General features: G+C 34.9%; 1 pseudogene; it reads right to left on the reverse strand.

Annotated features, from left to right (window-relative positions):
* Positions 1 to 10,371: 10,371 nt before the first annotated feature.
* Positions 10,372 to 11,211, reverse strand: LOC122358722 (annotated as a pseudogene).
* Positions 11,212 to 15,681: the final 4,470 nt, after the last annotated feature.

The following is a 15,681-nucleotide window of genomic DNA, read 5'->3' on the forward strand; positions in this document are numbered from 1 at the left end:
TGCAGCGCAGCAGATCACTTTATATCTGAGAGGTTTGTACTTCAGAAAGGTTACAGGATGAACCACCGCCAGGTAACGCTCTACACAGATCAGACACTGAAACAGAGGACGACCGGTGAATGTAAATCCTATTAAAAACACTTCTAGCATCACAAGAGATGAAAACCACATTGACAGTACAAATACCACACTATTCAGACAGATGCCAATCTCACAAACAGACAGATTAAGGTTAAAAAAATCTGTTGCAACTCCCTTTCTTGTTCCAACCATGAGCCATATCACATAACAATGCATAGGAAAGCTAAACAAGAAATTGATGCTGTACACACTGATTTCCATAATGTCCATTAGCTTGATTGAATAAGTTGTGGAGTTTGTTGATGTTTCTGAAGAGTTGAAGTCAGCTATAAACACATTCATCTCCCATGTGCATGTCCTCTAATTTCAGCAGCTCACAAAACACAAAACCACAATCTAGAGGAAGACAGCAATAAAAAAATTAACCAGGTATGATCTGAATGCATGCTGGATTCATTCATTTAATATAAAACCAGTCAACAATTCTACAAATATTCCAATTTAAACTCAAATAAGCATTTGATTAAAATTTTTAAACCTGCTCTGTGCAAAGCAACAAAGTGATGTTGTTACACATTATGTTAAAACAAGAAATTTAGTTAAAAAGAGTTGATCACCTGCTGAGTAAATGTCCAGTCTCCTTCAGTGTATTTAAATCTCTGTGTTGTGTTTTGTAGTCTGATTTCACAGCTGTCAGAATAAATGTGCATGACTTCTTGTCCTTTTTATACGTCACATGCAAATATTTAATGAGACAACCCCAGACCAAGACTAACTAAGCTCATATTATGCTTTGCATGCTATATTGGACAGGACCTTTGGCTTTGCTTCTTAATGCACAGGATACCCAAATGTGCAGGTCCTCTGTTAATCATCCTGATTAAATTACACACTGGGTAATATTTTAGCCATTATTGCATATATGGGGTGATTTTTCAATGTAAAAGTCACACCAGTTTTATAAATATTACACTATTTACACATTTATGATCACAAAACCCAACCCCTATAAATAAACCATTTGTCAATAAAACAAGATATAACCGACAGATACAACTATTGTCAATTTATTCACAAAATATGTATATTTATTCACAGATCATGCTATATCTGTGAGGTTCCCATTCCTGTGGTGATGAGCCAACATAGTCAGAAGACCAGACAGGAAAGTGATGCTGTACACACAAATTTTCAGTCTTTTCATAAGTCCAATGGAATAAGTTGCGGAGTTTGTTTCAGGTGTGGTGGTGTTTACTGTAGAGTTGCTCATCTCTTTTGTGTTTGTCTTCTCAAATTAGCAGCCTGTCCAGTCCAATCTCTCTGGGTATATATAAATCTCTTTGATGTGTTTTGTAGACTGGATTTACTGCTATCACGTGAATGTGTGCAGGACTTCATATACAAATATGAACACAAACAAGACACTTCATCACTGAAAAATTATATTCAGCCCTCCCAAACCAGCACAGGTGCCACTCAGTCAACATCCGATATGCAAATTTCATTTAAAACATTTGTGTTATTATAGGATGTCAAGGTTATTGCAGTGATCTCTGTGACAACCAGTAATGTGGAAAAGGGACACTGGGTAGTTGATTGTTTTTTTTTTTTTTATTGGATGCAATAATTCATAATAACCATATCAGATTAAAAATGAAATCAGAACATATAAAGACACTCTCATGAGTGGCACTGAGCTTTATGTAAGAGCAAAATGACTGAGGTTTCAAAGATCAGAATTAAGAAAAATGACAATATTGTTGTCAATATAATGACATTGTCAATAAGTAATATTAGTCTACTAAAATATCATAATTCAAAATATTACTTCAAACAGAGACAGGAGATATTTCCAGCATGGTGCAGATAAAGAACAGGGTGCACAAAACCAGCCAGCATATAACAAGTAAAACCAATAAACCAAAGTGGATGAAAAGCTTTTGGTCATAATAGTTAAGAATCCTGTAATTATACATGGGCCATATAGGATAGCCATGCTTTGCTGTAATTATTAGAATGAGATGACATGCTCTTCTCTTCATGTGATTTACCTCCTTTCTTTCTCTCCCTCTCTCTCCTGGTCCTGACTGCTTCAGAGCTCTGAGAACAGCCACGAGACAAAACAACTGGATGGAGAGGAAGACGAGAAACTGCACTGAAAAGAACCATGTATATAAATGTATGTACTCTTCACCTAAAGCATACATGCAGACCACACACGAACCCAGACAAATGATCCAGCACACACGTGCAGCAGATCACTCTGTATCTGAGAGGTTTGTACTTCAGAAAGGTTACAGGATGAACCACCGCCAGGTAACGCTCTACATAGATCAGACACTGAAACAGAGGACGACCAGTGGTGGTAAATCCAGCAAAAAACAATGTAATTGTCGAGAGACTTAAAACCCAATATGATATTGCATATACAAAATTATTCAAACAGATACTAATCTCACAAACAGAGAGATTGAGGATGAAGAACTTTGATGTAACTCCACTTTCTGTTGTTGTGATGATAAGCCATGTTACATAGGAGTGTAAAGGGAAACCAAACAGGAAACAGATGATGCAGACGCAAATGTTCAAACTTTCCAGTAGCCCAATGAAATGAGCTGCAGAGTTTGTAGATGCTTCAGTTATGGTGAGGTTCACTGGAGAGTTATTCATCTCTGTGTTTGTTTTCTCAGTTCTCACAAGTTAACCTCTAAATAGGATGACAATTAAATAATCAAGCTTACTTTAGCAACAAGACTAAATTGGAGCAATATTACAGTAATCAAGTAAAACAATACAGTAAAGAAAGATGGAGAATATTACTTTGTTTGAAGCACCAGACCAAGCCTGCATGAGAGAGATATGAATGTGGCACCGGTTTAAGTTATCCAGTTGAGTGGCTCTGGTGTTGTGCCCATTTACAACTTTCTACCAAATTATTTAACCCTCATCAAAAAAGCTACCTGATTGCCTAATCCTAACTCCACCCCTAATTCTAGCCCCTCCCCATACCATTAACCTACCAATACTTGGGGTTGTATTCAGGTAAACAGCTAAAGCATTAAACTTGAATAGCTAAAGCCATTAAAAAGATTGTAATTATGCGTGTGTATGTTTGTGCATGGCTTTTTGTGACATATGAGGACACAAATTTGTATAATGACATGGGTATACACAGGTGTTACAAGGAGAAGGTGACTTATCAGGACATTGCTCCATGTCCCCATTTTTCAGAACGCTCATAAATCATTCAGAGTGAGGTTTTTGAGAAAGTAAAAATGCACTTTTATACTGTAAAAAAAAAAACATAGTTTCTGTAGTATACATAATTAAAAGTGTTGTCTTCCCAACCAAATGTTATATGGCATGCAGTGGCCAGCACTGGTGCACTTTCGCTGAGCACCTGATATTTGGACAAAAACTGACATGATAAATTTTGCTGTCATAGCAAGTACTCATATTATTAATAGGATAATTAAGGTTTTCATGCAATCATGTTGTAGCAAATATCATTCGCTAGGTGTTGAAAAGTTAAGTTGTGTTGAAAAGATACTTTTGAGCTCAAAAGAAATGAGAACAGAGAAATGAGAGCTTTCCAGTCTGGCTCAGGTACAGAACAGGCTGAACAAAACCAGCCAGCACATAACAAAACAAAGCAGGAAGCCAAATGTCCTGAATATATTTTTTTGTCACAATAGTAAACAATGCTGTGAGAGTAAATGGAACATATATGATAACTATGGTAGCAGTAGTTATTAGAATGAGATAAATTATTTTTTTCATCTTCTTGTTTTCCTCATTTCTTTTTCTTCCTCTTTCTCCCGGTCCTGACAGTCTTAGAGCTCTGAGAACAGCCACGAGACAAAACAGCTGGATGGGAAAGAAGAGAAGGAAATGCAACAGAAAGAACCCCATATATACAATGGTGTTTGAGAGTATGGTAAACATGCAACACATGCAGGATGCAAGAATAATTATCCAGGCCACAGAGCAGCAGATCACTCTGTATCTGAGAGGTTTGTACTTCAGAAAGGTTACAGGATGAACCACCGCCAGGTAACGCTCTACACAGATCAGACACTGAAACAGAGGACGACCGGTCATGATTAGGCCTACAAAAAACAGCTGTAATGTTAAGAGGTCTGTTAACCAAAATGACAGTAGAGTGATCAGAGAATTCAGACAGATACCAATCTCTGACACAGAGAGGTTGAGAAAAATAAACTCAAATGCAAATCCACTTCCTGTTCCTGTGATGATGTGTGATATAATATAGGAGTGTGTAGGAAGAAAAAACAGAACATTAATGCTGTGCAGACACATTTCCAAAATATACAGTGACCCAAAGTGATTTGAGGTTGAGGAGTTTGTAGATGCTTCATGTGTGGTGAAGTTCTCTGTACAGTTGTTCATCTTCTCTGTGTTTGTCTTCTCCAAAGCAAGCAAAACAAAATAATGTAGAAGTCTTATCTATGGCAGGAGAAAAGTACACATAAATACAATTTCCATATGTTAAACATAATTCAGTTTCATGAGGCTTGTTTTTTATTATTTTGTGTAAAACCAGTGTTTCACATGCATTAAACATGACTGATGTGAGTTCAGCAAGTGATTCTTCATTACGCTAAACTATTTCAAAATGTGTACGGTCCGCTATAGAAGCACTGATAAAGTAAACCAATAGACCGGTATCTTATATGATTTATTGATCTCGGATCAGTTTACAGATGCTTCATAGTGATGTTCAATTATTTGTAAACAGTTAATACCTCAAACTTAAATCTGCTCCAAATTTCTTATGTGTTTGGGTCACGTAATGTCTTTTCCCATTTTGTAATAAGTGTTCCACATTATAAAATGTTGCATTTTGGTCATTCTGCTGTCGTTTTACAATAATAACTATTAAGATTGAAGAATCTATAGTATAAAAAAACGTTGCATAACTTCTTCCATATGCCTTCATAATAGAAAAGGTATAGGCTATATCCCAAAAATTCAAAACATGAACAATCTTTGCTGTTTTAAACGTTCTTAAATTCTTATATGTAATTTATAATTTTCAATCACATTTCTTTGGTTTAGATGATCTCTATTCAATGAAACAAACAAACAACAACAAAAAAGCTTTCTAAGGACAATTCAAATGAGCACAATGACATTGTTTCTTATTACTGAGGATAAAAACAAGTTTGTTTTGTTACCTGAAGTGCGAATGTCACAGTTCAGTGATATAGAAATGACTTCATCTGTTAGCCTACATGTCACATAAAACTTGCAAATATTTAAAATCAATATAACAGATAGTCAGACAGAGTAAACTTTTAGACAGAATGTTAATCTAAAAGCTTGTGATTGTTTATATTTCTTTTATAAGAATGTAAATCTTTCTGAGGGACTATGACTGACCAATCAAAATCAAGTATTCCAAAGCGCTGTAAAATGATGTTATATCATGTTGCTCTATACAGAAGAAATGCAAATTCAAATTGACATGAGTATTATTTTTGCAAACTGAACATTCAATCCTCTTGCACCTGTGCTGGCTAATTTAGATGTATCTCATTTATCACTTCATATGCAAATTTCTAGAGAGAGAATTCAAGAGCAAGGAGCAAGAGAGAAATAAATAGTAAGAAAAATATGTAAAAATAGCGATAGGTGTTTATTATTATTATTTATCTGATAAAAAAATTATACCAAACCCTATAACCACACCAAATAAACGTATCTCATTAACATTGATTATCGACTGTATGTAATTATACTTTGAACCTAAAATGAGTAAATACCAATTCAACTTTGTGCAATAAATGCCCTGGCCAGTCCACTAATTAAAAGCATTTTTTAAAAGTAAATGTGTAATTAATTATGATGAACAGAGGCAGAATAATTTTCCAGCTCGGTTCAGATAAAGAACAGGTTGAACATAACCAGCCAGCAGATGACAAACCACACCAGGCCCCAATATGCTAAATGATATTGGTTTTTCAGATTAATAAACACTCCTGAGATAATAATTGGCACATATGTGATAACCATGTTCACAGTAGTTATAAAAATTAGATGGAATGCTCTTTTCTTCATGTGGTTTTCCTCTCTGTTTCTCGCTCTCTCGCTCCTGGTCCTGACTGCTTCAGAGCTCTGAGAACAGCCACGAGACAAAACAACTGGATGGAGAGAAAGAGAATGAACTGTGTTGAAAAGAACCGAGAGCAAAGAGTTCAGACAGTTACCGATCTCAAAAACACAGAGATTTTGTAGATGCTTCAGATTCAGTGAAGTCTGCTGTAGAGTTACTCATCTTCTGAACTCAAACACTCTTCAAAGTTCTATGTAAAATTCTTCAAATATTCTTCTTATTTTTTAAAATATCTTTAGCTTGTGTTCCACAGAAGATTTTTAATTATCATGAATCTGTATACATATAGCAACAAATAGTGTCCATTCAATTTGTCTGAGAGTTGAATGAGTTTAATAATAATGAGTTTAATAATAATACTAATAATAAAGGGATTTCAGCCTGATCTAGAATTACATTAACATTTTGGAGCATAGAAATATATTTACTAACTTATTGCAGTTATCTAAGTGAATAAAAAGTCAGAACAAGCAAACAAAGCAGTAAGATTTGAGCACATCCCAGTACAAACAACCAGAACACTTATATATTGAGAATGTAATATTTGGTTACATATTTTGAGGTCTAAATGTCATTATTAACAAACTATTAAATACTACTTTTGTCTTAACACACTTTAAATTGCTGCTTATTAATAGTAAAGGTAGTTGTTTAGTTTTGGTATTTAAAGGTGTAGAATATGGTCATGCAGAATATGTGCTTTATGCATACTAATAAAAAGCCAGAATGCTCTGTGTGTCCCAAGTTCTGTCCCTGTTAATTGTCTCATTGTGTTCAGGTGTGTTTAGACAATTGCAACAAGGTAATTATCAATTTAATTATCGTGAACCACAACTTTTGAAAAACCTCCTTCACCTCAAAGGTTTAAATGAACACTCAGCCAGTTACTAAACTAAAATACATTGATGAATTAAAACCGTTTCTATACAAACCATTCATTGCATCGTAATCAGTCAGAATTAGCAACTTAATAATTAACAACGTGCTAAACAACGTAATGTTTTATTGAAATTAAAGGAGACCTACAAATCATTGCAGATACAGAACTGGCTGAACAAAATACTCAATGAACAATGAAAAGCTCCTTACTATGATCTTGCATCGGAATGAAAAAATAAATGGCACGTATATGATAGCCATGCTCACAGTAGTTATTAGAATGATATGAAACACAAAACATACGTATATATTATGAGCAACAGAGACAGGAGAGTTTTCCAGCATGGTGCAGATAAAGAACAGGCTGAACAAAACCAGCCAAAGTAAAACAAATTAATCCAACAGTAAAATGTTCAACAATATAGTTCCGTGTTATTATGTAATACAATCCTGAGATAATAAATGGCACGTATATGATAACCATGCTCACAGTAGTTATTAGAATAATATGAAATGCTTTTCTCTTCGTGTGGTTTTCCTCCTCCCTCATTCTTTCTCCTGGTCCTGACTGCTTCAGAGCTCTGAGAACTTTCACAAGAAAAACATCTGAATGAAGACGAAGAGGAGAAACTGCAGTGAAAAAGAAACGTGCATAAATATAAAAAAAGCCTAATGTAAGCATGCAGCCTAAACCAGAGCCGACAATAAGTATCCAGGCCATAGAGCTGCAGATCACTCTGTATCTGAGAGGTTTGTACTTCAGAAAGGTTACAGGATGAACCACCGCCAGGTAACGCTCAACACAGATCAGACACTGAAACAGAGGGACGACCGGTGATAACAAGTCCTGTGAAAAAAGCAATTAATGCCTTAAGACTTGAATCCCGAACAAAACAAACATGCATATTGAATACAGCATTCAGACTGTAAGCAATCTCACAAACAGAGAGATTAAGGGTGAAGAACTCAGATGCAACTCCACTTCCTGTTCCTTTGACAATGAGCCATATAACATAGGAGTGTGTCGGAAGAGCAAACAACATATTGAATATTTCCACAATGTTTATTATCCCAGGGCAATGTGGAGATGTGGAGTTTGAAGGTGCTCCAGATGTGGTGACATTCACTGCAGAGTTACTCATCCTATGGGGAAAAATAAAGAACTTTGCACATAAATCTCAACATTCATTGAACGCATATATTCAACCAAACTTTACATGTAGTTTTAATGTTTTGTTGTGAAGAACTTTACACAAGCACAATGTATTTAGATAATATCTGCTTTCTGACTTATTACCTTATTGACAAATCTCGCACATACAATCTAATTTTTATATAAAAAGGGATCAAATTAGAGAAAAACAAATAAGCATGATATGAAATATCAGAAAAGGAACTCATTATTTCATTTAATATGTCACAATAAACACATAATTCAGATTGTGTGAAGCAAATGAAATGCAATTCAAATAACCAACACACTTATAGTAGGTAGGTTCTTACAAATGTGCTATGACTCTATTCATTATTATCAAAGATCAAAGTTTTTCACCTGAAGAATGAATGTCCAGTCTCTCTGTGCTTAGTTTTGTAGACTTGATTTTACATCAAGGATGTTTGTGCGTGAATTTATCTGCTGCACGTCAAATAAATCACCAAGTATTCAAATAATAAAAGCAAAGTAAATAATGTGTTCACAAAGGCACATTTAAATTTTTGACCTTCATCTTTAATGTTGAAAACAGCATAATTGTTTTATGACGTAATCTTTTTCCTAAAAAGGTAAAAATACTAAAAGATTAAATAAGATAATTTGGTCAAATATTACAATTGCGCATCCTATAAGCAACAGAGACAGGAGAGTTTTCCAGCTCGGTGCAGATAAAGAACAGGCTGAACAAAACCAGCCAGAATATAAGAAACCACGCCAATTATCCAAAGAGGCAAACTAACTTAATTCATCATAATGTAAAAGAAGCCAGTTAGTAAGTGGAACTTATATAATAACCAAGTTTCCAGTTGTTATTAAAATGAGATAAAATCCTCCTCTCTTCATGTTGTTTTCCTCTTTTCTTTCTCTCTCTCTTTCTCTCTCTCTCTCTCCTGGTCCTGACTGCTTCAGAGCTTTGAGAACAGCCACGAGAGGTATTGAGTGTTTTGTGACATTACAGTAAGTAAACTATACGAACAGGAGCCAAGAGTTAGTATTCAGGCCACAGAGCAGCAGATCACTCTGTATCTGAGAGGTTTGTACTTCAGAAAGGTTACAGGATGAAACACTGCCAAAAAAATGACAACAAAATTATGTAATCCTGTAATTAAGATATCACAGCATCACGTGTAAGCATATTGTTAAATGAATGATAATTAATGCTGAATTTGGTCTCAAAACACCCTAAAGCCAATGACGTCTGACATCAAAGGCATTACGCTGTGATTATGTATAGATACTTATGGTCATAACGCTTGAGGTGGCAATTTTGAAATGCTCAGGCCTAATATTTGTCATGTTAAGCCACAGTTGTCACACAGCAAACAAAATAAAAGTTCATATTAATACTCAAGTGATGACAACATTTTTAGTCAGTTTACCATTTTAAAAGATTGGAAAACTTCCAAGAATATGTATACAGCACACAATGCGGTGGCATATTAAATCATTTATACAAGTAAATCAGAACAATATTTCCTAATGTAACGATTGAGTCGTGAAGTAGTAAAGAACCCAAGTGCAGTTTATTTACAGTGATCAAAAATATGATATACTAAGACTTGAAACATAGACTTGACTTGAACATGAACATGACTTGGCATGAAACAGAGTAGATTCACCAGCAGTGGTTTACAACATCAATACATAACAAGAAACGATGGCTACATGATGGCAATGTATACCAAACAAGATGATCACATGACAAGAATCAACCAATGAGAGGCAAGACACGTGACCTAAACAACCAATCAGAACATCTCACATACACAAGGTTGAGACACAAATAGGAACCCTGACTAAACATCAGAATAAAAAACATAAAGATATGAACAGGAATCAAAACCCAAATCCCACATTACATGTTTTATAACTTTCTATCCCACATTACATGTTCTATAACCTACATAAGGCTACAATGTATTTTTAGATTGAGAATGATGAACACAAAGAGAATGATGAACAAAGCCAGTTTTACACCATTATCATCAAGACGTACACGTTTACACAGACTGCTGTATTTACACGTGAATTTAAAAACAAAAAAAAATTATATATAAATTACTCATTTATTAAAAGGCAAGGCTTGAAGGCAGGAGAGTTTCCCAGAACGATGCAGATAAAGAACAGGATGAACAAAACCAGCCAGAACATAGCAAATCAAACTAGTGATCCAAATTGCATAAATACTCTGGTTTGCTAGAATGGTAACTAGTCCTGCGATAGCAAATGGGACATATATGAGAGTCGTGGTCACAGTGTTTATTAAAATAATTAAAAATGCTCTTCTCTTCATGTGGTTTTCCTCCTCTCTCTATCTCCCTCTCGCTCCTGGTCCTGACTGCTTCAGAGCTCTGAGAACAGCCACGAGACAAAACAACTGGATAGAAATGGCCAGCAAGAAATGCACAAATATAAACTGTGTGTGTATTTGACACATATATAAACACAAAAAGCAGGAGACAAGAGTAATTGACCATGTAGCAGCGCAGCAGATCACTCTGTATCTGAGAGGTTTGTACTTCAGAAAGGTTACAGGATGAACCACCGCCAGGTAACGCTCAACACAGATCAGACACTGAAACAGAGGACGACCGGTGAAGACTAGTCCTGCTAAAAACAGTGGTAATACTGTCATACTTGGCAGACAAATTGACACAATATAAAACATACAATTCAGAAAGTAACCAATCTCACAAACAGAGAGATTGAGGTTGAAGAACTCTGATGCAACTCCACTTCCTGTTCCTGTGATGATGAGCCAGATCACATAGGAGTGTGTAGGGAGACCAAACAACAGATCAATACTAAAAACACAAATGTTTAGGCTTCCCACAAGGTCAATGGACTGAGTTGTGGAGTTTGAGGTTTCAGATGAGGTGAAGTTCACTGTAGAGTTACTCATCTCCTCAGAATGTCCTATTTGCAATCATACAGCCAGAAAGTATTTTCAAAAATATTCCTTTTATAGCTTATATTCATATGCATAATCAAATTCTATATAATTTCCTTATATTTAAATTGTTATTTTTGTTCAATGCAACTCACTCTTTTAGTTAAATATCAATAGCTAAAGATTGTTAGTTCTGAAATTGCCCCAAAACCCTAGGTCAGATAAACACAGTGACAGTATTGTATATTCTTGAGATTAAAAACAAGAAAATTATTTTAAAATTAGTCTGAATCACCTGAAGAGTAAATATCCAGTCTCTCTGTGTTTAAATCTCTGTGCTGTGTTTTGTAGGCTGACTTTACAACTGTCAAGATATATACAGTGTGTGCATGATTTAATTTGCTGTATTAACAGATATTGTGACACTGGACAAAAACAGGTGCCTCTCATTCAATATAGGATATGGAAATTTAATGACCAAGAATGTCAACGTGAACAAGTAGCAATGTGTGAATGAGCTAGTGATGAAGTGTTTTATTATTGTGGTACTAACTAGAGGGAGAATAACAGAAATTTAAAAGGAGATGGGGAGGTGGAGAATGCTGGAAGAACTGACACTTGCACGGTACGGCTCATATAATCTTGTAAGTATTAGCTCCTAAATCTCCTAAATCTGTGAAATGTTACGCCAAGCCAGCAGAGGGAGCTCTTACCTCTGCATGGGCTGTGTTCGCTTCCTCTGCTGCTACTTCCTGTTAGTGGACTATATATTCTGGAGCAAACCTTGGCAAAGGTTTCTTTGGTTATATATTTTAACCAGTTAGGCAAGAAGTAACAGCTGTTCTTATGTCAAGTTTGCTCTTCTTAGGTTTGCATTTATATATATATATATTATATATATATATAATATATATATATATGGAATATATAAATATCACTGGAATTTTTCAGTAAATTTGAAGAAAACATGTTGAATATTTTTTTTGTGTGAAAATTAGATTTTCATTAATACATTTCATTATTACTTTATTAATATTGGCAAATTTCACTTGTTTAGTGCAGAAAAATTGTGATTCATTGCAGCAAGCAAGGTGCTTTTTCTTAACATCAAACAGTTAACCTATCCTATCAAAATAAGCCATGTAACATATAATAAAAGTGAATCAATGCACATTTTCGCCAGTCCTGTGTGAATTGACACACAAAGTTTATTTGTTTATTTTTAATATCATGAGATGCCGGAGCGCAATGAAAAACATGGTTTGAAGTAGCTGTTCAATCTGCTCAATCTTGGTGATGCCCTAAAACTGTCCTCTTCAGGGCAACGTTAGTCTGCTTGTGTAATGATGCAGTGTAGCTCTACAGCTCTCGTTAAACTTGTGAAGTGAAGGAAACACTCTAGCTCTTAGACATTATCTCCCAGACCTGAGAGATCATCATGTGTTGGTGCGCACCAACAACATGGCAGTGGTCTCTGACATCAATCACCGACTGTATAAACTGGCCCACCAGATCTTCCTGTGGAGCAGGACAAGCTCCTCTCGTTGACAGCACTTTATATTTCTGTCTCTGCTGCCAGTCACTCTTCTCCTTCCTTCATTAGGACCTACCACAGAGATAAAGTCACATGTTATACTGCCCCAGCCTCAGGTCAGTCCATTTCTGCATTTTGCACTCCATCAGGGAACAAGGGTTACATACATAACCACAGCGCCATATTCATAACCTGGAGAATCTAGATGTTTCAGGTGAGGTGAAGTTCACTGTCAATTTATTCATCTCCTCTCTCCAGAAATGTAGGCTACATGAAGTAATTTAGAATACTCAACATAGATAATTCGAATTAATACATTTGTAATATGTTGAGTTCATAAAATATCAGTAATTATATATATAAAAAAATATATATATATATATATATATATATATATATATATATATATATATATATATATATATATATATATATATTTGCAATCAAATAGCCAGAGCACATCATTGTTGAAGGATTTCAAAACATTGCTTTATGAATTCAGTAATATTTATAGCCTACATTCATATATATAATCAAATGTTGTAATTTTTGTTGTAAATTTGTTTATAGTAGCCCATTTTTTTATTTTTTTTTTTTTTTTTTTACTTTAACAACAATACATTTTATTAAAGAGTTTATCACCTGAAGAGTGAATGCCCAGTCTCTCTGGATGTATATAAATAAGTGTTTTGTAGACTGACTTCACTGCTGCCACAAGAATATAGTTTGTGAAAGACTGACTTTCCAAGATGTCACATAAAACAACAAATATGAAAATATCAAGAATCAATGCCCAATTACGTCTTTGAAGAAGAAGCTATCACTGGAAACATTCCAAGCCCAAACATTCTTTATTGTAAAACTGGTTGACACATTTTATGACCAAGCATGTCAAAAAAGAAAAGAATACTATACATCTTTGTTATGATGGGATGTCAGCCAGAACCTGACTGAGTACATGTTCCTAGGTCAGCATCTTTGTTTTGACCTTGGAACAGCATTGATATGCAATTATATGTAAGCAATATACAAAAATATTAACTAAATAATAGAAACCTCTACAATATATTATTTAAAAATGCATGAAATATCGCTTTGCAAACTTTTGTTCAATAACCATGCTTTTTAATGTGATTATACATCTGACTCCAGCCAGCAGGTGCAACACCTGATAATCAGGCAAACTGAGCATTCATATATTATGGCAAAGAAAACATATATCAGTTATAATAGGAAAAGTTGGTATATTATTGTGACAGCCCTTATTATGAAAATGGTGACACTACAACTACATACACAACACATATAATATATATATATAGTAGAGATTTGCTACATTTATATATGTTCTGATGTGTAATTTTATTCCGAACTATATTACATAAAAACTCAGCTATGAGGACACAGAAGTGATTTATTTTCTCATTCTTTTTTTTTAAATATTACAACGGCAGTTTTACAGAGATGATGGTTTTAAAACCTCATACAATACATTATTTCTTAAAATATCACCATGTAAAAGGCTCAAAGGCAGGAGAGTTTTCCAGCACGATGTAAATAAAGAACAGGCTGAACAAAACTAGCCAGAGCATAACAAATCAAACCAGTGAACCAAACTTCATGAATATATCGGTTTGTTAGAATGGTCACTAATCCTGCAGTAGCAAAAGGAAGATATATGATAGTCGTGGTTACAGTATTTATTAGAATAATTAGAAATGCTCTTTTCTTCCTGTTGTTTTCCTCCTTTCTTTCTCTCCTCTCTCTCCTGGTCCTGACTGCTTCAGAGCTCTGAGAACAGCCACGAGACAAAACAACTGGATGGAGAGGGACAACAAGAATTGAACACATAAGAACTGTGTGTGTATTTGACTCATATATAAGCACAAAAAGCAGGAGACAAGAGTGACTGACCACGCAGCAGCGCAGCAGATCACTCTGTATCTGAGAGGTTTGTACTTCAGAAAGGTTACAGGATGAACCACACGCCAGGTAACGCTCAACACAGATCAGACACTGAAACAGAGGGCGACCGGTAAAGACTAGTCCTGCTAAAAACAGTGGTAATGCTCTCATACTTGGCAGACAAATTGACACAACAGTAAATAAACAATTCACACAGGTACTGATGTCACAAAGAAACAGATTGAGGATGAAGATCTCTGATGCAACTCCGCTTCCTGTTCCTTTGATGATGAGCCGTATAATATAACACTGTATAGGAAAACCGAACAGGAAAGCAAAAATGTACACACAAGTGTTCAGACTTTCCATAAGCCCAGTGGACTGAATAGTGGAGTTTGATGTTTCAGATGTAATGAAGTTCACTGTAGAGTTATTCATCTTTTCTTTATCTTCTCGACTGAAACGTGTACTTTGCAGCTGTGATTTACAAGTGTAAAAGAAGCAGTTCAGACAATCAACCCAACAGTAATGATTTGAAATACATTTTTAGAAATAGTTTATATAACCCAGTCGGTAGTTCTACAAAATATACTGTTTGCGATCACATTTGTAATTAAATAGTTTTTTTTTTTTTACATTCAATAATATTTCCTGTAATAGACTTCATTCATATGCAAAATCTAATTATGTGACATATTTTCCAGCAGCAAATTTATTTAAATTGTTATTTCTGCTTAATAAAACAAACAGCAACATTAACAAGAAGAAACTAAATCAAAAAGGATTCACCTGAATGAATGTCCAGTCTCTTTGGATGTATGTAAATCTCTGGGCTGTTTTGAAGACGGACTTTGCAGCTGCTACATGAACATACAGTATGTGCATGACCTAATTTGCCACATGTAACATAAAATATTAGATATGAAAATGTCTTATTAAAAGGAAGGATTTCCCTTTCTCTCTCTTTCACTTTCTCTGTCTCCTGTAAAAAAATAAAACCTGGTTTTGGTGGCCAATTACAGTCCCTGGAAAACTAAATGTTC

The sequence above is a fragment of the Puntigrus tetrazona genome, chromosome 15 (assembly GCF_018831695.1).
Source record: "Puntigrus tetrazona isolate hp1 chromosome 15, ASM1883169v1, whole genome shotgun sequence".
Lineage (NCBI taxonomy): Eukaryota > Metazoa > Chordata > Actinopteri > Cypriniformes > Cyprinidae > Puntigrus > Puntigrus tetrazona.